The 23,384-nt window shown below is 43.0% G+C and overlaps 1 pseudogene; it reads right to left on the reverse strand.

Annotated features, from left to right (window-relative positions):
• Nucleotides 1–330: 330 nt before the first annotated feature.
• Nucleotides 331–15,533, reverse strand: LOC136548489 (uncharacterized; annotated as a pseudogene).
• Between the last annotated feature and the right edge of the window lie 7,851 nt (nt 15,534–23,384).

A 23,384-nucleotide genomic window follows, 5' to 3' on the forward strand; every position in this document is an offset into this window, starting at 1 on the left:
TCATTATAGTATGGTTTTTTCTATACCAAATTCAAAATATGAAATAATAAAACACCTTTGAGTCCATCGCCGTGATCAAATGTAATTGAGGGGTTCACCATTTCATGTTACATCCTATTTTGGGTATCACCTGCTTGTCAACTCAACAAATCTCATTAGTCTTCGAATTGCATGATCATTATCACCAAAACCCACAATTAGAGTTTGATTGCACTTACACCCATGCCCCGCACCATCAGCACCGGACACGCCATTCATAGCAAGACTTGGGTCAGAGGGTCATGGTGGTGAAGGAGAGCGCAAACATTGTTGTCACCATGCCAAAGCACCCTAGTCATCACCGTCCTCCAGCGGAGGGGCCAAGCCTACTGTGGAACCATTAGGGCAAAGTCAGACTGAGAATCGAATGTCAACATCATACGCCAATACACGCTTTATTGGCGGCTCCTCCACAACAACGACTTGTAACACCTTGGTGTTAAGCATGCATTACCATTTCATCCCATGAGCATAATCATCATCACCTCATGCATAAGCATCATTCATGCATTTCATTTTGAAAGAAATGAAGTACCATTTCATGTGGTGCTTAAGTGGATTGAACTTCATTATGTTTAAAACAATGTGAAATGCCATGCTCATGTTTGGATGCCATGATTCTTGTTTTAATCACTAAGATAGCTTATAAATATTTAGGATACAATTTGGAGCAAAGTTCATATTTAAATTTTTACCAAATTTTGCCTTTAAAAATAATTCTCCAAAATTAGAGTTTTGAGTTAATATTGATTTTATTTTGTAATTCAAAATATATTTGGAATTGGACTTTGGTCATAAAAGCAAAGTTGTAGATCTTGAAAAATGGAACAACTTTCATTTTTACACCAACTTTTGAAACTACATTGAAATAGTTCAAAAATTCGTTTGAATGAAAAAGGAATTGAAAATAATTTGAAAAAGAACATTTTTTTCCTTAAATGGGCCTTGCGCCTCGCCTTCGGCACAGCTGCGCAAGCCGGCCTGGCCTGCTCAGCGCCACGCCCCTACTCCCGCACGCCGCGCCTGTCGCCGCACACTCACCCGACCACGCCAGGGCGCGCACGCCGCGTGGCCGCCATGCGCCGGCGAGCACGCCGCGCGGCAGCCTCGGCCTGCACCGCGCCCCTCCTGTCACGCCTTCACCTGCCCGACCACGGTGCGCTCCTCCTCACTCCTCCACTTCGCTCTCTCGCCTCCACCAGTGCTAGTAGTAGCCACAGCGCTCGCATCCACCATCGCCCGCACCAGCAGCTCACCGGAGTTGGTCGTTCCAGCTGCTCTAGTTCGTCTGAGCCATCTCCATCTTGCCCTAAGCCTCGCCTCCTCCTCGCGCACCTTGTGCTCACCTCGGTAAGCCATGGGAAGCTCCCTTTCCCTAGGAATCTCTCACCGGAGTGGTGCCCGAGCTCGCCGGAGTGCTCCACTCCGTGGACCTCGCCCCTCCATCCACCTTCTCGCTCTCCCTTTGCGCGCACGAGCACCGCACGAGCTCGGTGAAGCTCCCATGCCACCTCTCACACGCCTTCTCGGCCGGAGATGGCCGGCCATCGGTGAGCCACACCACCGCGCCGCCATGGCCACTGGCTAGCTTGTTCTCAAGCTCTTCCGGCCCTACCGCTTGCACTGACGTGTCCGCCTTGGCAAGGTGGTCACGTTGGTGGTGACCTCGTCGCCGGCCACCTCGCCGACGGCGAGCTCACGTCGGTCAGCGTAGCCTCCTCTGCCTCAGGGGCTGGCAGGTGGGGCTAGCTGACCCACGGGGGCCACTGTCAGCCGTAGGGGTGCACACCTGGGTACAAAGCCAGGTGGATCTAGTGGTTTTGAACATGGATTTTTAGAAAGGATTTAAGAAATGATTTTTCAGATTTCTATTTAAATGCTTTAGGAATTTATAACTTGCTCAAAATGGCTCCAAATTTGTTGAAACAAATTTTGTTGTGTTCCTTGTCACTAGATCTACATGATAAAAATATTGCATATCATTTTTGAGATACTTTAATGTAGAGCTTTATTTAATTCTTGATATTGCTGATATCTTGTAAAATGTTTAGTAAATCCTATATGTATCAGAAAAATATGATTCCAAGTTTGTTACTCTTCTTGTGTAATGTACTTCCTAGGAAAAATGTATGCCATGCATGTCCTGTAGAAAAATTATGAGGTGTAGTTCAAGTGCCTTTAATGGCTTATTTTTGTTATTTTTACTAGAGAGCAAAAATTGTATAAAACATGCATGTGATAATTTTTGTGCAGTGATTATTTACTGTGTAGAACATAGGAAAAATATTACATCTATTGTTTGACACTTTTCATAATACAAAGTATTTTCATGTTCATAATTATGCCATAGCTTGTCATTTTTGTGTAGGCTAATCCACTTATTCAAATGCCATAAAAATTTGATGGTAGACTACTTAGGGTAGTACTGTGCTATGGTAATTTTCTAAGATTTTTCTATGCTATAAAAATAGATATTGCTATTCAAACCTATTATTAATTAGGGTTTAATCAAATGTTGCTTTATGCATAATTAAGAAATTAGTGAAGCTTTGGTGTATCTTTGAAGCATTTAATGAGATGTGTTGACTTAGCATATTAGTAGCAGAAGAGAATGCAGTAGATAACATGTGCTTGTAGTACATGTTCTTGGATGATGTTGACTACCTTGCATGCAAGCATACTCATTATGTTCATTTCATCTGATGCACCTTTTGCATAAGCACTTACGCACCTGCATCATATAGGATTGCAAACCGAGAGCCCGGTCGTCATACCTGAGGAGCCCGAGGAGCAGCTCAAGGTGTAGCCACAAGAAGTGACCGAAGCTGACGAGGAGGACGTTGAGGAACTTCTGGAGTGCCCCGATCACCGCCTGAGCTCCTTCAAGAGAGGCAAGCCCTGGAGCATTTTTCCCCCCGGTTTGCGATTATTAATTAAATGCTTTACTTTAATTGATGCATTACGTTCAGGAGTTGTTTGCAACCGTTGCTGCATTATACCTTGTCTACCTTTGTTATACTATATCCTTGTTACCCTGGTATCCGTAGTCGAGTCAATGCTTAGCTAGCTTAGACCGGTAGAAGTCGAGTGATTTCCTGTCACCTGCGAGCTATAGGCGGTTACCTAGATCTATTTGGATAACTATGTAGTCATGGTATAACTAAGTGTTAATTTGAAGTTGAGACCGAATGGAGACTTACAAGGTTTTGGACTGTAGTGCTTTCCGTCTGTGTTGATTAAGGACCGACCGTTGTTGGGCCTTGAGTCATGTTGAACGCATGCCTTACATTTAGCTGACCGAATAAAGTACCTTTCGACCACGAAGCTGGGAGATTATTCGGGCCGAGTAGATTGCCCGCAGTGCACTGTACCAGAGCAGGTGTGGAAGGACACGAGGGCGCGATGATAAGACCGAAAGGCAGTCGGTCGGCCCTCGGGTACATGTGGTTCCTGGCAAACTTGAGATTTTTCCTGGATAGTTGACTCGGTGACCGATACCTCACTTTAGCTGGTGAGTGAGGTTTGTGTAAGGAATAAATCATCAGCTGGTTAGGAATCGATTCGAATCGCCATCGCTCCTGGATAGTGAGCACTTGACTTGAGTGACTTCATCGTAGTAATGTTGATGGAACACTTGGACAGTTATAATGAATATGACATTATAGAAGTTGTTAATGATCATTGGTTATCATTATTTGCTTAATTCACATGCTTGCTCTAGTATAGGTGCAAATGTAGTCGACAGGTTAATAATAATTAACTTGACAATAATGATTTTGGAAAGGTTCTTGAAATACTAAAAATGCCTCTTTTTGCAAATGAGTCAGCTACCCTACTATAAAGCCCTTCATAATCCTTGGTGTCACTTTATTTTTGGTTATGTCGGGTAAGTCTAGCTGAGTACCTTCTCGTACTCAGGGTTTTATTCCCACTTGTTGCAGATGGGTAGATGTATTACGGCTACTGTATCAACTGCCTTTATCCTACGATGGGTGATGCTTAGGACCATGGGCATGGTCATTCCTTATGTCTCATCTAATGCTTTTGTTGGAGATGATCATTAGCTGGCACTGTATTTGAACTCTGTGTGAGTGTGTGTGGTTTTGAACAAATGGCTTCTGGTACTTCTATTTGAACTTGTTTTGTAATAACTATGTCTAAACTCTAATGTACTTGTGATGCAAACTTTTTATGTAATATGTGATGGTGACCGCTAAACTTATTACGATCTTGGCTGGTATGTGAGTTGGCTTGAAATCCTTTGTGATTTCACGGACTACCGGGTTATATGGGCTTAAGTTTGCTAAATTGTCTGCTCTGGCGGGTGATTTTCTTACTTAATTTCGTATAATTGATCGGTTCTGTTACAGCTAGCATCAGAGCAAGGTTTAGTGTGTTACTGTTCACAAGTGTATTTAAAATAAAAAGGTGTTTGAAAAATGTGATTTCCAAACTAAAAAGTGTGCCAGTGGTCATACACTTTATGCCTAGTTAAGGACTCTAGGTGGCTTAATTAAGTACTGACTTGGGGTTCTTGCATCATATTTCTCTTTCGTTGCTCATATGGCGTGCTATTGTATGAGTGCCACTTGTTTGAGTGGTAGTGTATGGATCATTTGCCTCTACGCCTCGGTAAGTGTGAGTTGTGAGAGCATGATCGGATACACCGCCTGATCTAGGGTGAATGCTTATATGATGCTGGAGTAATTACATGTTCTACGCATGTTTTACAAAGGTATCTCATGTGGGGGTATTCCGTCCGTTGAGGCGATGCCATCAATAGGACGATGGTTCGGGTAGTTACTACCGTTGTACACGTATCTGGGGATTCGTGTAGAGCATGTAGATAAAATTTACTGCTTTTATGCATTCATTGGAAATTGGGCTGAAATGAATCTTCTGTAGGTACATAACAACGTTATCGTGTAGAACATATTAGATACGTATTTGAGAGATCGTTTGTATGCCACCTGAATTCATCGCTAGAAATTATTTATTTCATAAGTTTGTGAGAACGTACGGCACGTACATACATTATATTACTTGTGCATTTCATTCATGTCATGCATTCCTCCCCTTATAAATTGATTATCTCATTTTGATAAAAGTTGTATCACCTAAAATATGTTCCCACGGGGTAATAAAAGAAATTTTGCTACAGATGGCCCGCACGAAGCAGACCGCCCGTAAGTCCACCTGGAGGAAGGGCACCTCGATGTCAGTTGGCCCTAAGGGAGCACCGCACCATGGACACCTTCTTGAGCGAGTTTGGCATGCCGACCTTGCTTTGGAGAGTGCTCCATGATGTGGGGGTACCTAGAGGGTCAAGAGCCGATGTACTCTTGGAATGAGAGCCAGTTAGCAGAGGATGGACTTGCAGTGGTAGAGATCATAGTTCCTGCTCTTGGTGATGCTCCAGAATGGGATGGTTGGCACTTGGAGTTTGAGGGTTGCACTCCTGTTGAGGGTGTAGAGGGAGCAGCTTTCCGAGTCATCAGGGACATCATGAGCAGATTTCCTAGTGAGCTTGTAGCAGCTCTAGCTAGCACCTTTCCTAGGGATGATCCTCGTGATGCTATTTGGGTTTAGCCTCAAGGGAGTGCTTTGGTCAGAGGTCCAGCTAAGGGACAGGCTAGCGACAACCATGCTATGAGTGTTATGTTTGCCACTATCAGAGTGTATCAGGGTCTTGAGTGTACCTACTAGACTTTGACTGGCTTACGTAGTCATGATAAGCTCAAGGTAAGAAAGCAGAAGAGGAAGCAGGCGCGTGCTATAGCTAGTTTGTAGGAACAGTTGGCTGATATGAGCTTATAGCAGGACCAGGCGGTAGAGAGAGGTGATAGAGCTATGCAACGGGTGTATACATTGACTCAGGCCAACAACAATGCAGACCGCATGATTGGATAGTTGGTGCAGGAAAGGAATGAAGCCTAGGACGAGAGGGACCTTCTGCTATAGAGGGTCGATGAGCTAGAGGAGTACAACATCAACCTGCATGAGGAGTTTCATGCGCTCTACAATGGGGTTGGCCCATATGCTCCTCTAGACGCCGCTGGCATGGACATCGACGACGACGATAGGACGAGCCTGTAGTTTCACCTGGGGGCGATGGTGACGTCTCTGACCCCGACGACGGCCCCGAGGAGTAGGCTAGTTGCCTTGTGCTAGTGTTTAGGTCCTGTCACGATGACCTTTCTTTTGTTGGCATGTATCTTAATGTATCTTGCTTCGAACTGATGAGACTTGGCATGTGATTGGAACTTGGCTAGTAATGCGATATCTGAACGCATAAAAGTCCAGTGTATGTATGCTGGCAATTTAGTTGTATTGGACGTGATGTTTGCATTTGAAGTAATTTAATTAGTGATGCTGTTTTAATTGGGATGCGATTATTGTGCCTCTGTTTTATTGTATGAATTTATTCTCTCTAGTAAATTCAGTACGGCATAATTTTTCCTTCACTCATAATTATTATAGCTTCACTCAATCATTACTTGTTGCTGAAATATGCAGATGACAAATACTCGTCGTACCACTTATGAGGCCGCTAAGACCGATGCTAATGGTGCTGGGACCGGTGGTGGTGGTGGAAACCACGTCAACAACAATGAGCCCCCCATGAACCGCATTTGCCACCTCCTCCCCTGCTCACCCTAGAGGTGTTCTTTGCATAGTTGCTCGGGAGTCAAGCGCAACACGAAACAATCCCAGAAGAACATGGAGGATTTTCTACGTACCATCGCCAACAATGTTCAGCGCGGTAACAATTAGGGTGGTGGCATTGGGGTGAATCAGTACAGTAGCTTCAAAGATTTTATGGACACCAGGCCGCCAATATTCAAGGAAGCAACAGAACCACTTGATGCTGAAGAATGGATCAACACTATGGAAGATAAATTCCGTGTGTTGAGGATGACTGAGGTATTGAAAACTGAGTATGCTGCACATCAGTTGCAAGGACCAGCGGGAATGTGGTGGAAGCACCATCGCACCACCTTCCCTCCAAATGCTCATATTACGTAGAGAGAGTTTGCTGAGGCCTTTCGAGGAGTTTATATTCCACCCGGGCTGACCGAGATGAAGTTGGGAGAGTTCTTGGTGTTGAATCAGGGCACCAAAACTGTGACGCAATATTTGCATGCCTTCAACAACTTGTGTCGTTATGCTCCCGACATGGTTGACACCGATGCTAAGAGAATCGCCAGTTTCAAGAGAGGACTCAATCCAAAGATGATGAAGCATGTAGGTACCAACACCCGCGCCAGATTCAATGACTTTATCAGTGATTGTCTAAAGTAGGAAAAGAACAATAACACCAGTACCACAGCCAAGACTCGCAAGAGAGCACTAGAAGATGGTCCGTCCCAAGCAAGAGCACCTATGGGAGGTCATCCTCCCTATCATCCATCTGCACCTGGTGCTAGGTTCAGGCCACCATAGCAGAGAGGTCAGAATTTTAGGGGACCCCAGAAGCCTTACAAGATGGCAGTGTAGTCCAACAAGGTAGCCGCAACTATGGTACAGGGTAGTTCCAAGGGAGCTAGTGGGATCTGCTGGTACAGTAAGGGGACCCTGCTACAATTGTGATCAACCCGGCCACTTCTCTAGGTTCTGTCCTTATCCACCTAAGAAGAAGCAGCAGACCTATACTGCTCGAGGTGCATAGTACGACTGTGGATGAGATTCCTAAGGGAGAGCCCATAACCGCTGGTAAGTTTCCTATCAACCAACACCCTATAGTTGTTCTATTTGATTCTGGATCATCACATTCTTTTATGAGTCAAGCATTTGCACGGAAACATGAACAACTATGCATAGAATTGGGTTATGGTTACCGTATAAGTTCAGCAGGGGCTGATGTTTTGACCAATCGGATGGTTCGAGGGGCAACCCTTGAATTAGGTAGCAGAAAGTTTTGAGTGAACTTGATAGTTATGCCTGGACTAGTTCTGGATGTCATTATAGGGATGAATTGGATGAAGGATTGGGGAGCAGTTATAGATACAGGAAGTCGGGTACTTACCCTTAAGGATCCCCTAGGTGAGGGTACTTTCCAAGTACCATTGCCTTAGAGAACAGACCTTATAAGTGTGACATGTGCTACTGAAGTTATTCCTATTCATCATATTCCGGTAGTGTGTGAGTTTCCGGATATATTCCTAGATGAGCTACCTGGTCTTCCGCCAGATAGGGATATTGAGTTTGGAATTGAGTTAATCCCCGAAATAGCTCTAATTTCAAGGAGACCCTATCGGATGCCTCCGGATGAATTAGTTGAGCTGAAGAAGCAATCTAGAAGAGTTATCGAAAAAGAGGTTTATCCGGCCAAGCAAGTCTGAATGGGGATGTCCCTGCCTTGTTTGTGAAGAAGAAGAAAGAGGGCACGTTGAGAATGTGCATGGATTACAGGCCACTTAACGCTATAACCATCAAGAATAAGTATCCCTTGCCTCATATTGATGTTCTATTTGACCAGTTAGCCAAGGCTAAGGTGTTCTCCAAGATAGATTTGAGATCCGGTTATCATCAGATCAAGATTAGGCCCCAAGATATACCGAAAACCGCATTTTCCACTAGATACGGGTTGTATGAGTATCTTGTCATGTCCTTTGGCTTAACAAATGCTCCTGCATACTTTATGTTTCTGATGAATACAGTTTTCATGCTAGAATTGGATAAGTTTGTGGTTGTGTTCATTGATGACATTCTGGTGTACTCCTGAGAATGAGAAGGATCATGAAGAGCATCTGAGAATTGTCTTGACCAGACTTAGAGATCATAAGCTGTATGCTAAGTTTAGCAAGTGCGAAATTCTGGTTGAAGAAAGTTCCTTTCCTTGGTCACATTCTGTCATAAAATGGAGTTTCAGTCGATCCAAGTAAGGTGCAAGAGGTTATGGATTGGAAGGCACCGACCATAGTTCCTGAGGTTAGAAGTTTCTTAGGATTAGCCGGTTACTATCGTTGTTTATACTGGACTTCTCGAAGATTGCCAAGCCAATGACAAGTCTGCTACAGAAAGATCACAAGTTCGTGTGGACAGAGGAGTGTGAAGCAGCTTTCCACACCTTGCAGAAACTGTTGACCACTGCTCCTATTCTAGCACAACCGGACATTGAGAAACCATTTGATGTGTTTTGCGACAGCATCGAAAACTAGATTGGGCTATGTTCTTATGCAAGAAGGAAGAGTCATTGCTTATGCCTCATGTCAATTGAGAAAGCACGAGGTCAACTATCTGACACATGATCTTGAACTTGCTGCAGTTGTGCATGCCCTAAAAATTTGGAGACATTATCTACTTGGTAATGTGTGTAATATTTTCACAGATCACAAGAGTCTCAAGTACATCTTTACCCAACCAGAGCTGAACATGAGATAGCGAAGATGGTTAGAATTGATCAAAGATTACAACTTGAATGTGCAGTATCATCCTAGAAAGGCCAATGTAGTGGCAGATGCTTTGAGTAGAAAGTCACATTGCTTGAATGTGCAGCCATTACTTGAAGATGGGTTCGATCTGATGCATCCTGCTGTGTTACATAGTATTCAGATTAGTTGCTCGTTGGAGAGTAAGATAATAGAAGGCCAGAAAACAGACAAGGGAATATTTCACATCAAAGAGAAAATAAAAGAAAAGCCAGTCTAAGCACTTTAGAGTGGATGAACAGGGCGTGTTGTGGTTTGACTGACCGTCTTGTGGTTCCCAAGGATCGAGAGCTTAGGAATAAACTCATGGATGAAGCTCACCTTTCTAAGCTATCTATCCATCCGGGAAGTAGTAAGATGTATCAAGAACTGAGACCTCGTTATTGGTGGACCAAGATGAAGAAAGAAGTTACAGCCTATGTTGCCAGATGTGACACGTGTTGTAGAGTGAAAGCTATTCATATGAAACCTGCCGGTTTGTTGCAACCTTTGTCCGTACCTAGTTGGAAGTGGGATGATATAAGTATGGATTTTATCTCGGGTTTGCCCACTACTCAAAAGGGACATGATTCGATTTGGGTGATTGTGGATCGTCTTACCAAGACCGCTCATTTCTTACCTGTCAAGACAAATTATCGACCACCTCAATATGCCAAGAAGTATATTGCAGAAATTGTGAGGTTGCATGGTATACCAAAGACTATAGTATCTGATAGAGGGCCACAGTTCATGGCTCACTTTTGGGAACATTTGCACAAAGGCTTGGGAACTAGTTTGATTCAGTAGTACCGCTTATCATCCTCAGACAGATGGTCAGACTGAACGAGTGAATGTTGTTCTAGAGGATATGTTAAGAGCCTATGTGTTGTCTTCTAGGGGTTCATGGGAGTCATGGTTACCATTAGCTGAGTTTGCTTACAATAACAGTTATCAAGAAAGCATCAAGATGGCTCCATTCGAAGCTTTGTATGGCAGAAAATGTAGAACACCACTGAATTGGGTCGAGCCAGGAGAAAGAAGGTATTATGGTATTGACTTTGTAGAAGAGGCCGAGAAGAAAGTTCATATTATTCAACAAAATATGAAGGCGGCCCAATCACATTAGAAAAGTTATGCAGATAGAAGGAGACCCCTTGTGTTTGAAGTTGGTGACTATGTTTATCTGAAGGTCACGCCAATGAAGAAGAAACGGTTTGGAAGTCTGAAGAAAGCTTGCCGCTAGATTCGTAGGACCATACAAGATCTTAGAAAAAAGAGGTCCTAGTAGCTTATAAGATAGAGTTACCTGAGACAATGAGTACCGTCTTTCCAGTTTTCCATGTATCACAACTCAAGAAGTGTTTGCATGTTCCGGAGGAAAGAATAGAACCTCGGGGCATCAAACTCAAATCAGATTTGGTGTATCGTGAGCAACCAGGTCTATGTGTTAGACACTAAAGAATGTGCTACTCAGAATAGTGTGGTGAAAACATACAAGATACAGTGGAATCATCATGATGAGGGAGATGCAACTTGGGAAATAGGAGAATATCTACAAAAAGCTTATGAAGATTTTTATAACAAATGGTTCGTAACCCAAATCTCGGGACGAGATTTTTATAAGGGGGGAGGGCTGTAACACCTCGGTGTTAAGCATGCATTACCATTTCATCCCATGAGCATAATCATCATCACCTCATGCATAAGCATCATTCATGCATTTCATTTCGAAAGAAATGAAGTATCATTTCATGTGGTGCTTAAGTTGATTGAAATTCATTATGTTTAAAACAATGTGAAATGCCATGCTCATGTTTGGATGCCATGATTCTTGTTTTGATCACTAAGATAGCTTATAAATATTAGGATACAATTTGGAGCAAAGTTCATATTTAAATTTTTACCAAATTTTGCCTTTAAAAATAATTCTCCAAAATTAGGGTTTTGAATTAATATTGATTTTATTTTGTAATTCAAAATCTATTTGGAATTTGACTTTGGTCATAAAAGCAAAGTTGTAGATCTTGAAAAATGGAACAACTTTCATTTTTACACCAACTTTTGAAACTGCTTTGAAATGGTTCAAAATTTCATTTGAATGAAAAAGGAATTGAAAATAATTTGAAAAAGAACATTTTTCCTTAAATGGGCCTTGCGCCTCGCCTTTGGCCTAGCTACGCAAGCTGGCCCGGCCTGCTCAGCACCGCGCCCTGCTCCCGCGCGCCGCGCCCGTCGCCGCGCACTCACCCGATCGCGCCAGGCGCGCACACCACGTGGCCGCCATGCGCCGGCGAGCACGCCGCGCGGCAGCCCTGGCCTGCCCCGCGCCCCTCCTGTTGCGCCTTCACCTACCCGACCGCGGTGCGCCTCCTCCTCACTCCTCCACTCCTCCACTTCCCTCCCCTCCTCGCAGTGCTCGCCCCCACCGCCTGCACCAGCAGCTCACCTTGGATTGTTGCTGCTCTAGTTGCCTGAGCCATCTCCATCTTGCCCTGAGCCTCGCCTCCTCCTCGCGCACCTCGTGCTCACCTCGGTAAGCCATGAGAAGCTCCCCTTCCGGAATCTCGCCGGAGTGTGGCCGAGCTCGCCGGAGTGCTCCTCCATGGACCTCGCCCCTCCGTCCTCCTCGCTCTCCCTTCACGCGCACGAGCACCGCACGAGCTCGGTGAAGCTCCCACGCCACCTCTCACGCCCCTTCTCGGCCGGAGATGGCCGGCCGTCGGTGAGCCGCACCACCAGCGCCACCATGGCCACTGGCCAGCTCGCTCTTGAGCTCTTCCGGCCCTGCCGCTTGCACTACGTGTCCGCCTTGGCAAGGTGGTCACGTTGGTGGTGACCTCGTCGCCGGCCACCTCGCCGACGGCGAGCTCACGCCGGTCAGCGCAGCCTCCTCTGCCTCAGGGGCTGGCAGGTGGGGCCGGCTGACCCACGGGGGCCACTGTCAGCCGTAGGGGTGCATGCCTGGGTAGAAAGCCGGGTGGATCTGGCAGTTTTGAACATGGATTTTCAGAAAGGATTTAAGAAATGATTTTCATATTTCTATTTAAATGCTTTGGGAATTTATAACTTGCTCAAAATGGCTCCAAATTTGTTGAAACAAATTTTGTTGTGTTCCTTGTCACCAGATCTACATGATAAAAATATTGCATGTCATTTTTGAGATACTTTAATGTAGAGCTTTATTTAATTCTTGATATTGCTGATATCTTGTAAAATGTTTAGTAAATCCTATATGTATCAGAAAAATATGATTCCAAGTTTGTTACTCTTCTTGTGTAATGTACTTCCTAGGAAAAATATATGCCATGCATGTCCTATAGAAAAATTATGAGGTGTAGTTCAAGTGCCTTTAATGGCTGATTTTTGTTATTTTTGCTAGAGAGCAAAATTTGTATAAAACATGCATGTGATAATTTTTGTGCAGTGATTATTTACTGTGTAGAACATAGGAAAAATATTACATCTGTTGTTTGACACTTTTCATAAGTACAAAGTATTTTCATGATCATAATTATGCCATAGCTTGTCATTTTTGTGTAGGCTAATCCACTTATTCCAAATGCCATAAAAATTTGATGGTAGACTACTTAGGGTAGTACTGTGCTATGGTAATTTTCTAAGATTTTTCTATGCTATAAAAATAGATGTTGCTATTCAAACCTATTATTAATTAGGGTTTAATCAAATGTTGCTTTATGCATGATTAAGAAATTAGTGAAGCTTTGGTGTATCTTTGAAGCATTTAATGAGATGTGTTGACTTAGCATATTAGTAGTAGAAGAGAATGCAGTAGATAACATGTGCTTGTAGTACATGTTCTTGGATGATGTTGACTACCTTGCATGCAAGCATATTCATTGTGTTCATTTCATCCGATGCACCTTTTGCATAAGCACTTACGCACCTGCATCATACAGGATCGCAAACTGAGAGCCCGGTCGTCATACCCGAGGAGCCCGAGGAGCAGCTCGAGGTGCAGCCGCAAGAAGTGACCGAAGCAGACGAGGAGGACGTTGAGGAACTTCCGGAGTGCCCCGATCACCGCCCGAGCTCCTTCGAGAGAGGCAAGCCCCGGAGCATTTTCTCCCCGATTTGCGATTATTAATTAATGCTTTACTTTAATTGATGCATTACGTTCAGGAGTTGTTTGCAACAGTTGCTGCATTATACCTTGTCTACCTTTGTTATACTATATCCTTGTTACCCTGGTATCCGCAGTCGAGTCAATGCTTAGCTGGCTTAGACCGGTAGAAGTCGGGTGATTTCCTGTCACCTGCGAGCTATAGGTGGTTACCTGGATCTGCTTGGATAACTATGTAGTCATGGTATAACTAAGTGTTAATTTGAAGTTGAGACCGGATCGGAGACTTACAGAGTTTTGGACTGTAGTGCTTTCCGTCTGTGTCGATTAAGGACCGACCGTTGTTGGGCCTCAGGTCATGTTGAACGCATGCCTTACATTTAGCTGGCCGAATAAAGTACCTTTCGACCGATGAAGCTGGGAGATTATTCGGGCCGAGTAGATTGCCCGCAGCGCACTGTACCGGAGCAGGTGTGGTAGGACACGGGGGCGCGATGATAAGACCGAAAGGCAGTCGGTCGGCCCCCGGGTACATGTGGTTCCTAGCAAACTCGAGATTTTTCCTAGGATAGTTGACTCGGTGACCGATACCTCACTTTAGCGGGTGAGTGAGGTTTGTGTAAGGAATAAATTACCAGCTGGTTAATAATCGATTCGAATCGCCATCGTTCACTGGATAGTGAACACTTGACTTGAGTTACTTCATCGTAGTAATGTTGATGGAACACTTGGACAGTTATAATGAATATGACATTATGGAAGTTGTTAATGATCATTGGTTATCATTATTTGCTTAATCACATGCTTGCTCTAGTATAGGTGCAAATGTAGTCGACAGGTTAATAATAATTAACTTGACAATAATGCTTTTGGAAAGGTTCTTGAAATACTAAAAATGCCTCTTTTTGCAAATGAGTCAGCTACCCTACTATAAAGCCCTTCATAATCCTTGGTGTCACTTTATTTTCGGTTATGTCGGGTAAGTCTAGCTGAGTACCTTCTCGTACTCAGGGTTTTATTCCCACTTGTTGCAGATGGGCAGATGTATTACGGCTACTGTATCAACTGCCTTTATCCTACGATGGGTGATGCTTAGGACCATGGGCATGGTCATTCCTTACGTCTCGTCTAATGCTTTTGTTAGAGATGATCATTAGCTAGCACTATATTTGAACTCCGTGTGAGTGTGTGTTGTTTTGAACAAATGGCTTCTGCTACTTCTATTTGAACTCATTTTGTAATAACTATGTTTAAACTCTGATGTACCTGTGATGCAAACTTTTTATGTAATATGTGATGGTGACCGCTAAACTTATTATGATCTTGGCTAGTATGTGAGTTGGTTTGAAATCCTTCATGATTTCACGGACTACTGAGTTATATGGGCTTAAGTTTGCTAAATCATCTACTCTGGTGGGTGATTTTCTTACTTAATTTCGTATAATTGGTCGGTTCTGTTACACGACTGGTGGCTCAGTGACCCACAACTTCCTAGAACGTGGCATCAAATAGGGATCCGAGCACCATGCTGAACAGTGAAAAATAGACAAGTCTGGGTGCACACGCTGACTCGAGGCATGAGGGCTCAGCAATTGTTTCGTAGTGGAGGTCTCTCACACATGGGCAGGAATGTCATGGAGCTCGATGTTGACCATCCATGGCTGAACCTTCCTAGATGCACCCATTAGCTTGCTCCACTTCTTGCACAATAGGCTGAAGTTGGAGGCACGAAGCGGCTATTAGAGTCCAACCAAAGAAAACACTAGGTCAAGGTTGGGAAGGACTAATAGGTAGCTTGAAGCAGAGGCACGATGAAGCACCAAAGAATTCACCGTGACATCCAATCAGGTAGCAATCGCCACTGCAACCACACTCGCCTCGGTGAAGGGCTCGTCACCAATGACTGTCACAATCACCGCGTGTGCAAGGTCTTCCTCAGCCCTAGTGATGCAGTCAGTCTAGTTGATGATGCATGGAAGCTGCTTAGGCGCTGGGGAATTCATAGGAGCCACTTCTAAGGAGGCTTCATTCTAGACTTCTATAGCTAGGGGTGATCCGGAATGCCCTTGGTTTGCACGCTGGTGGAAGCACGGCCGATGACACCAGCGTCGCCCCGCCATGGCATCCAAAGCACCTCCAGAATCATGCACCGCCATGTTATTGGCCATGCCCGCAGAGCTCCCTTGAGGCACCACGGTAGTGCCAGCCATGCAACATGCCGTGCTCACCGGGAGGCATCATTGCAGGGTGTTGGCATCGGCCGGCACTGGGATTGGAGAGATGCGCTACCACACGGAGACTCACCAAGGTGAAGGGTGAAAGGTCCTTGTTTGGTTTTGGTAATTGAGTGACAACCTAGGTGGACTAATTGTGTTTGATGTGAGATACATAGGAAATTAGTCCACAAGTACATGTGTGTGAGCAACATATGTCATGGTGGTGAAAATGGCTCAAAGATGTTGCAAAGCTCACACATGTGATGAAGGAGCTCATTGCATATGAGACATGACATGGATTCATGTGACTAAGGTGCAGAAGATCAAGACAAGGCTTAGCTTGATAGACTAGTTGCAACTTTGGAGCGATGGATCGTGTGGTGGTGAAGCTTGAGCAAAGACTTGGCACCGATAGACCGATACAACGGTGAAGAGCAAGTGAGGTCAAGATCGATGAATCAATAAGGTCACATGATGATATGAAGTGGATCATATCATTGTTGATCATGTTGGTGCATGTGTTGCATCGACATTAGAGCAGATGGAATGGAATGCACAAGGCAAAGGTATAACCTATAGGGCATTTCATTTCACCAGTCATAGGTGTGTAGAGAAGTTTATGACTGGGTTTAGGATAGATGGTCGTACTATCAAGAGGGGAAAACTTGTTTGCATATCGGTCATCTAGTGCCACTCGAGTGATCTAACTTTGCATCGTTGCTAGGATCGAGTGGCATGGCAAGTTGAGTGGCTAATCCTTTGAAAAATGATTATAAAAATGCTAACACACATAAACATGGTGGTGTACACTTGGTGGTGTTGGCAAATTTGCAAAGGAGAAAGAAGTTGGAGTTGAAACAAATCAACTCAGTGAAGAAACAGAAGTGAAAAGTGGTCACTAGAGGTGACTAGATGCAGGCCACAGGAGGACCATGCATTCGGTCAATTTTAGCTACAGCACGCTGGCTGGCCGAGGGGTATGATTTGACTGACTGGACTCTAGTCCATGTGGTGACCGGACTCAACGACGGTGCGTCTGGTCGAGGCTGACAAACACTGATGCTAGGCGCATTCGGTCGCTCCTGGTCGGACGCGTCCGGTCATCATTTTGCCGCTCGAGGAACTCTCTAGAAATGACTGGACTAGCAGTGGCATGTCTTGTCATGTGCGAACGGATGCATCCGGTCATGTTTTGGAGGCTCTGGGAGCTCTCTATTGTTGACCGGACACTGAGGTGTGGTATGTCCAATCAAGCTAAGCAGCATGTCCGATCGATGAATGAAGGCGCGTGCGAGGTAGCCGTTAGTGGCAATGGCTATTTTCAAACGACTAGTGCCATGTGGAGGCGGTACAATGACCGGACGTAGGGACCGGCGTGTCCGGTCGTCCCAAAATCTACCTAGTGAAGGGGTAACGGCTATTTTAGCCTGTGGGGCTATAAATAGAAGCGTTGGTTGACCTTTGGCCCTGAGCCGAGTAGAGCTAAGCACCCTCACACCAGTGTGGCTTGTGTAGGAGTGCTTGGATACCCTCTAACTCACTTGTGCTTGCAAGAGTGTGAATCGATTGTGAGTGAGTGTGATTCTAGTGCGTTGCATTGTGAGATTGAATCAAGTGGCACTAAGTGTTCAAGTTGCAAGCTGGTGGTGCTTGTTACTCTTGGAGGTTGCCACCTCCTAGATGGCTTGGTGGTGGTCTCCGTTGAAGCACGCAAAGAAACTTGTGCGGTGCTCCAGAGAAGAGCTTTGTGAGGGGCATTGTGCTCGTCCCGTGGGAGCCACGAAGAGCAACTCTAATTGAGAATGCCATTGAGCTACCCTCACTTTCGGGGTAGGTTCTTGCGGTGCCCGACGTGCAGGCTTGGCAGGTGATGCCAATTAGCCACCAAACCACCAAGTGAGTGGTCGACACAACGGGGACGTAGCGTGTTGGCAAGCACGTGAACCTTGGGATAAAAATCATCGTGTCATCCTTGTATTCCCATTGGTTTGCATCCTCCTTACACAAGCTTGTAATTACTTTCATATACATTGTGCTTGTGTAGTTGCTCTTGTAATTAGTTAGCTTGTGTAGCTCACTAGTTACCTTCTTGCTTGTGTAGCATAGAAGTAGCTCCCTTGCGTGGCTAATCTGGTTTGTGTAACCTTGTTAGTCACATTGCTTAGTTTGTGTAGCTAATTATTTGCGCTCTCTAATTTGGCATTGGTTGCCTTATTATTGAGCACTGCTAGTAAGCTTAGGAGTTTTATGCTTTTGCTTACTAGAATTGTGTAGGAGCTCCCTGGTGTGCAAAATACTAGTGGCATAGGTTTGTGTGACCTTGCTCCTAGAATTGGATAGGTGAGCTCTAGCTAGCTTGGCACCTTAGTTGCTTAATTAGGATCTTTGCAAGGTGCTAGAGAACATGGATAGAGAGGTGTAGTCTTGGCTAGACCGATAGTTTTAATTTCACACTTGTTTCGGTTAGCTGACGCGATTAAGTTTTAGTAATGACTATTCACCCCCCCCCTCTCTAGTCCACCATCTCGACCCTACAAGTGGTATCAGAGCTAGGTCTCTCATTTGTGGTCTTCACCGACCCGAGAGGATGGCAACTTATGGGCTAGATGTTGATTATCCACACATTTTTTATGGCACACACTTTGCATGGTGGAAAAATTGGATGATATGCAATTTCAAGTTTATTTGCCCTCAAATGTGGTGGATGGTAGATGTAGGCTTTTCTCATGTGTTGGATGAAAATAATCTAACTCAAGGACAAGAGAAATGCCTAGATCTCGACACCCAAGCTATTGACATCATGTAAAGATCTTTGGATGATAGCATATTTGGTGAGATCATTGACATTAAGACCACTCATGAGATGTGGAGTTATCTCAATGAGAAGTATGGGACGGTCCTTTGATGATGATGATGAGCCCAAGATAGAGGCATATGAGGATGTTGAGCATAGCCACAATTTGGTAATTGTGGAAGATTGCTCCACCTCATGGTCAAGTGATGATGATGATGATCATACCACAAGATCACTTGACAAGATTGATGATGATGCCACAAGTGATGCCAATGATGATGCTACTTCATGCACACTTGGTGGTGATAATGATGGATCATGCTCGGTCTATGAGAGTGATGTTTCTTCAAGCTCTCCAACTACATCACATTGCTTCATGTCACAAGGTGACACTAAGGTATCTAATGCAAATGTTATTGATCTTGATTCATATGAGGAGCTTCTAGATAGATATGGTTGCATGATCAAAGCTTTAGAAAAAGAGATGGCTAAAACCGAGAAATTAAAAAATGAAAACTCTTTTCTAAAGAACACATGTGAACAACAAAAGCATCTACTTTATGTTACTACTTGTTCACATGAGGATCTAAAATTGGTTCATGAGGAACTTAGTGTTGCTCATGATAACTTGGTACAAGACCATGTTTTTCTCACTAAGGAGCTTTACAATGGAAAAACTAAAACTAGTGAGAGCACTTCACATGGGTCAATTGATCAATCACATATTGTTGCTAACCCTTGTGACGTAGGCAAAAAGCATGTATCCACCTCTTGTGATGATTTATTAGAAATGCCATGTTCTTCACAAATAGATGCTTGTTCTACTTCTATGTCTTGTGAGACTAACCTTTTGAAGGAGAACAATGAGCTCAAAAATGAAGTGAAAAAATTGAGCAACAAGTTAGAGAGGTACTACAATTCAAAAGTCGCCTTTGAACATATGTTAAAAACTCAAAGAAACTATGGTGACAAGTGCGGCCTTGGCTTCAAGAAGAAGATGACAAAGGGCGAAAGAAAGAGAGAAACAAAGATGAAGAAGCTACAACAAAGAAAGATCTCTCATACCATGTGCTACCGGTGTCATGAAGCGGGACACCTTGCAAATGGTTGCCCTAACATTGAGAAGCTCAAGAAGATAAAGGAAGAAGAGAGGCTAAAGCATGTCAAGTGCTTCAAGTGCTGCACATGGGGTCATCTCACCTCTATGTGCCCAACCAAGCAATTGGTGAAGCAACAAGTGAAGCCTCAACCAAAGCCACAAGTTGAGCAAGAAAAGACACCCCAAGAGCAAATTAAGATCAACCATGAAGATGGTGGTGACTTGATGATGAAGAAGAAGAAAACAAGAAGGGGTGGAAAGGCAAGGCATCTAGTGCAAACTCAAGATGCCAAGATGATGAGCAAGACACATGATGAGAAGAAGATATATGCTCACATCAAGTGCTTCAAGTGTGAAGATATGGGACACTTTGCCTCGAGGTGTCCTACCAAGCTTGAGAAGAAGGTTCAAGCAACTCATGAGAGGCAAGGCAATGAGAAGCACCACATGAGCAAGGGAGAGAAGGCTCAATCAAAAAGAAAGTGCTGCTCATGCCGAGAAAGGGAACACATGGCACATTCATGTCCCCTAGGTAAAAATTCTAAGCCTATTTCAATTGATGATGATTCTATTCTTAGGAAGGATGATAATGGTGCCTCTATGGTTGCTATTGCAAAACATCTCGCTACTCATACTAAGGCTATGCCTAAGTATGTTGCTCCTAACTTGAGAGGACCCAAAATTGTTTGGGTACCATCAAAAAGTGGATGATTGATTGTAGGTACCATCAGCATTGGAGGCTTGATTCAATTGATCTCACATTGATCATCACATATTGAGTCAAGTTATGAAGCTTAGTGCACATCCTAACCCAATGCCAAGTGAAAAATTGAGTGAAATCCAAATATGCTACATCATACAAGTGCTATAATTCAAGTTGTTGGTGATTCATTGGATATATTTGATGGCTTGCAAATAATTGAGTTGAAGCTTGCTATTTTGATGATCATGAGCTAACCAAGGTATATCTCTTGTTGATCATTTCATTTTGGTGCATATGAGTTGATTGAATTAGATAAATATGAAATGTTGCTTGCTATGAGAAGTTTGAATAGATAAATAGCTTAGTAATCAAGTTTGGATTGATTTGTGTTGGATAAGTTCATAAGATGACTTTTAGTGAGTGGATTGAATGGATTTATGTCTTGTGAAAGTATTTGAACAAGTTGGTTTCAAGTTTGATTCACATTTGATGAAGTATAGCTCAAGTGATTGAAATCTGTCCTATATTGAAAATCTGAGCTAGCTGTGATCTTAGCCATGGTTGAGTGCTCAAAACTTATTGGATTGGCATAAAAATTGGTTTATATGTTATAGACAAATGGTATAAGATGTACAAATTTCATGATAATTGGATAAGAGATGCTTTGCTTTTGGAGTGGATCTTGTTAGCTATAGTGCAATAGTTTTCAGTATATAATAGTGGTGGAAGAATTAAAATCTAGTAGCAATCTAGAAGTAAAATGAAGCTCAAATTTTTACAAATGCTAGATAACTTAGTGAAGCCCATGTCCACCAAATTTCATAGTATTTGGATCTGTACTTTAGGAGATATGCATTTTTTTAAGATAATAGAATCTACCAGAAAAGTGATAATTATTGGATTTATTTAGAGTCACTTTGATTGAAAGGTCCTCAAGTGGAATCATATTTATAAGTGATTGAGGCACCTAAGTTTGGTTTTGAGGTGATCTAGAAGCATGACAAGTAAAGAGTACAAGGCCATTTGATTGTGGAGTGTACTTTGCACATATTTGGCACTCAAGATGAAGATGAAGTTTAAGTTCTAGTGACTATTGGAAATCATTTGATAGAAAGAAAAGGACTTAAACAAGTAGAAAGAAAAGGACTTAAAGAAGGAATCAAGGTTACACATCAAATTAAGTCCATCACTTGGGTCAATCAACAAATTCATTTCAAGTGAGTGTCAAGAATGGTTCATGGAGAGGGGTCACTTCTCCCTAGTGTACTGGCTTGCCACCTATATGTAGGTAAACCAAGTGTGGTACTTAGAAGGCTAACATGAAAGTGGTGATCCGAGGGACATTTGAGATGCTTAGTTGAAGCAATCAAAAGGATTGATCAAGAAAACCAAGCAACACCCAAAAAGAGAGCTAATCATGATATTTCAAGTGGTATTCTCATGTTGATACTCTCATGCAAGCATTGATCAAAGGATGAAGCAAGCCAACCACAACAAGAAAGTGCACTTGATCATAAGTGGTATTCATTTCATATGGGTGAAGAATGGAATTCAAAATAGTATCTATTGGTCTTCACCAAGCTTATAATTGGACTTCACATTACTATTGGAGTAATGAATTGGAATCTATGTGACTATCCTCTACTCCAACATAGCAAAGGTATCATTGTAATGTGTATGATCATTTCATCCCTTACTAGTATGCGGTTAGTGCATATAGTACATGCTTCATAAGATCATGCATAATAAATGAAATTTTAAATTCATAGCCTACCACTATTGCTTGAATGATTAGTTGATCTGATGGTTAGTATATGAATTTGTTCATGAGCTAGTGAACCCGAGTACTTGATTTAATTTGGATTGCTAACAAGTGACAAGTACAACATTGGCAAGATAACCCTTGTAAGAGGTGTGAAGAAGCTTGTCATTAGTTCAAACCAGACTTGGAAGCTTAGGCAAATCAATTTAGTTCAAGTCAACCATAGAAGCTCATGACAGTGATAAGAGTACAAGAACAAGACAACAATGCAAATGAATATCTAGTATGTTTGTTTCAAGTAGTATCTAGACTCAAGTATTTCATCAAGAATTCACAAGTGATGTCTAGATCAACTCACAAGTGATATCCTATAAGTGGTACTCATGAAGATAACAAAGGTTCAAGAAATAGTTTTTATTGATAAATCCAACAAGTGGTTCAATACTAGAAAATTCTTTTAAGTGGTATCACAACTACATGTGGTATCAATCATGCAGGACAATGGTTTCACAAGTGATCCTCAACTTTAAGTGATCATAAAATGAAGAATGCATCTCTCACCTACAAGAGCTCAAGTTTATCAAATGGATGACCCATGCTATGACATAGGGGGAGGTTTCCCATAAATTGGTATCAAGATCAAATATCCTATGTGTGGTATCTCAAGAAACCCTACTAGTGGTACCTAGAAGTGGTATCTACAAGTGGTGTCATTCCAACAATCAAGTGATGTCCATAAAAAATACAAGATTCAAGTTTCAACAATCTACCCCAAAATGCAAACCTTTGCATCAATGAGAAGCACACCTTTTATGAAAATTGATGACAAAGGGAGAGAGATTGTACAAAGACATGAAAGATTTGGGAGAGATTGAGATAAAGAAGTAGAGGTTGGACATGGATAAGGACAAAGAGGGAGCAACATTGAAGAAAAGAGATGGGTTGGACATGAACATGGACAAAGAGGGAGCAACATTGAAGAAAAGAGATGGATCCAAATTCTTGGACAAGAGAAGCACAAAAGTAGGGGGAGCAAGCTCATGAACTTTGACTGGTTGCATTTGATATGTGCATAGTCATATGCTTGCTTGCATTGCATAAATTTATTAAATTTGATATGCATGCTTATGTGGTGTATGCTAGTTGTAGAATTTGACTGATGAAATGAAAACTAGCATGCATAGTATGATAGCTAGACACTTGGTATGCTTTTCAAGTAATGCTAGTACCTTGCTTTTAATGTTGATCTCACAAGGTATCTAGTGCTTTGATTTCCAAGT

This window comes from Miscanthus floridulus, chromosome 4 (assembly GCF_019320115.1).
Source record: "Miscanthus floridulus cultivar M001 chromosome 4, ASM1932011v1, whole genome shotgun sequence".
Classification (NCBI taxonomy): domain Eukaryota; kingdom Viridiplantae; phylum Streptophyta; class Magnoliopsida; order Poales; family Poaceae; genus Miscanthus; species Miscanthus floridulus.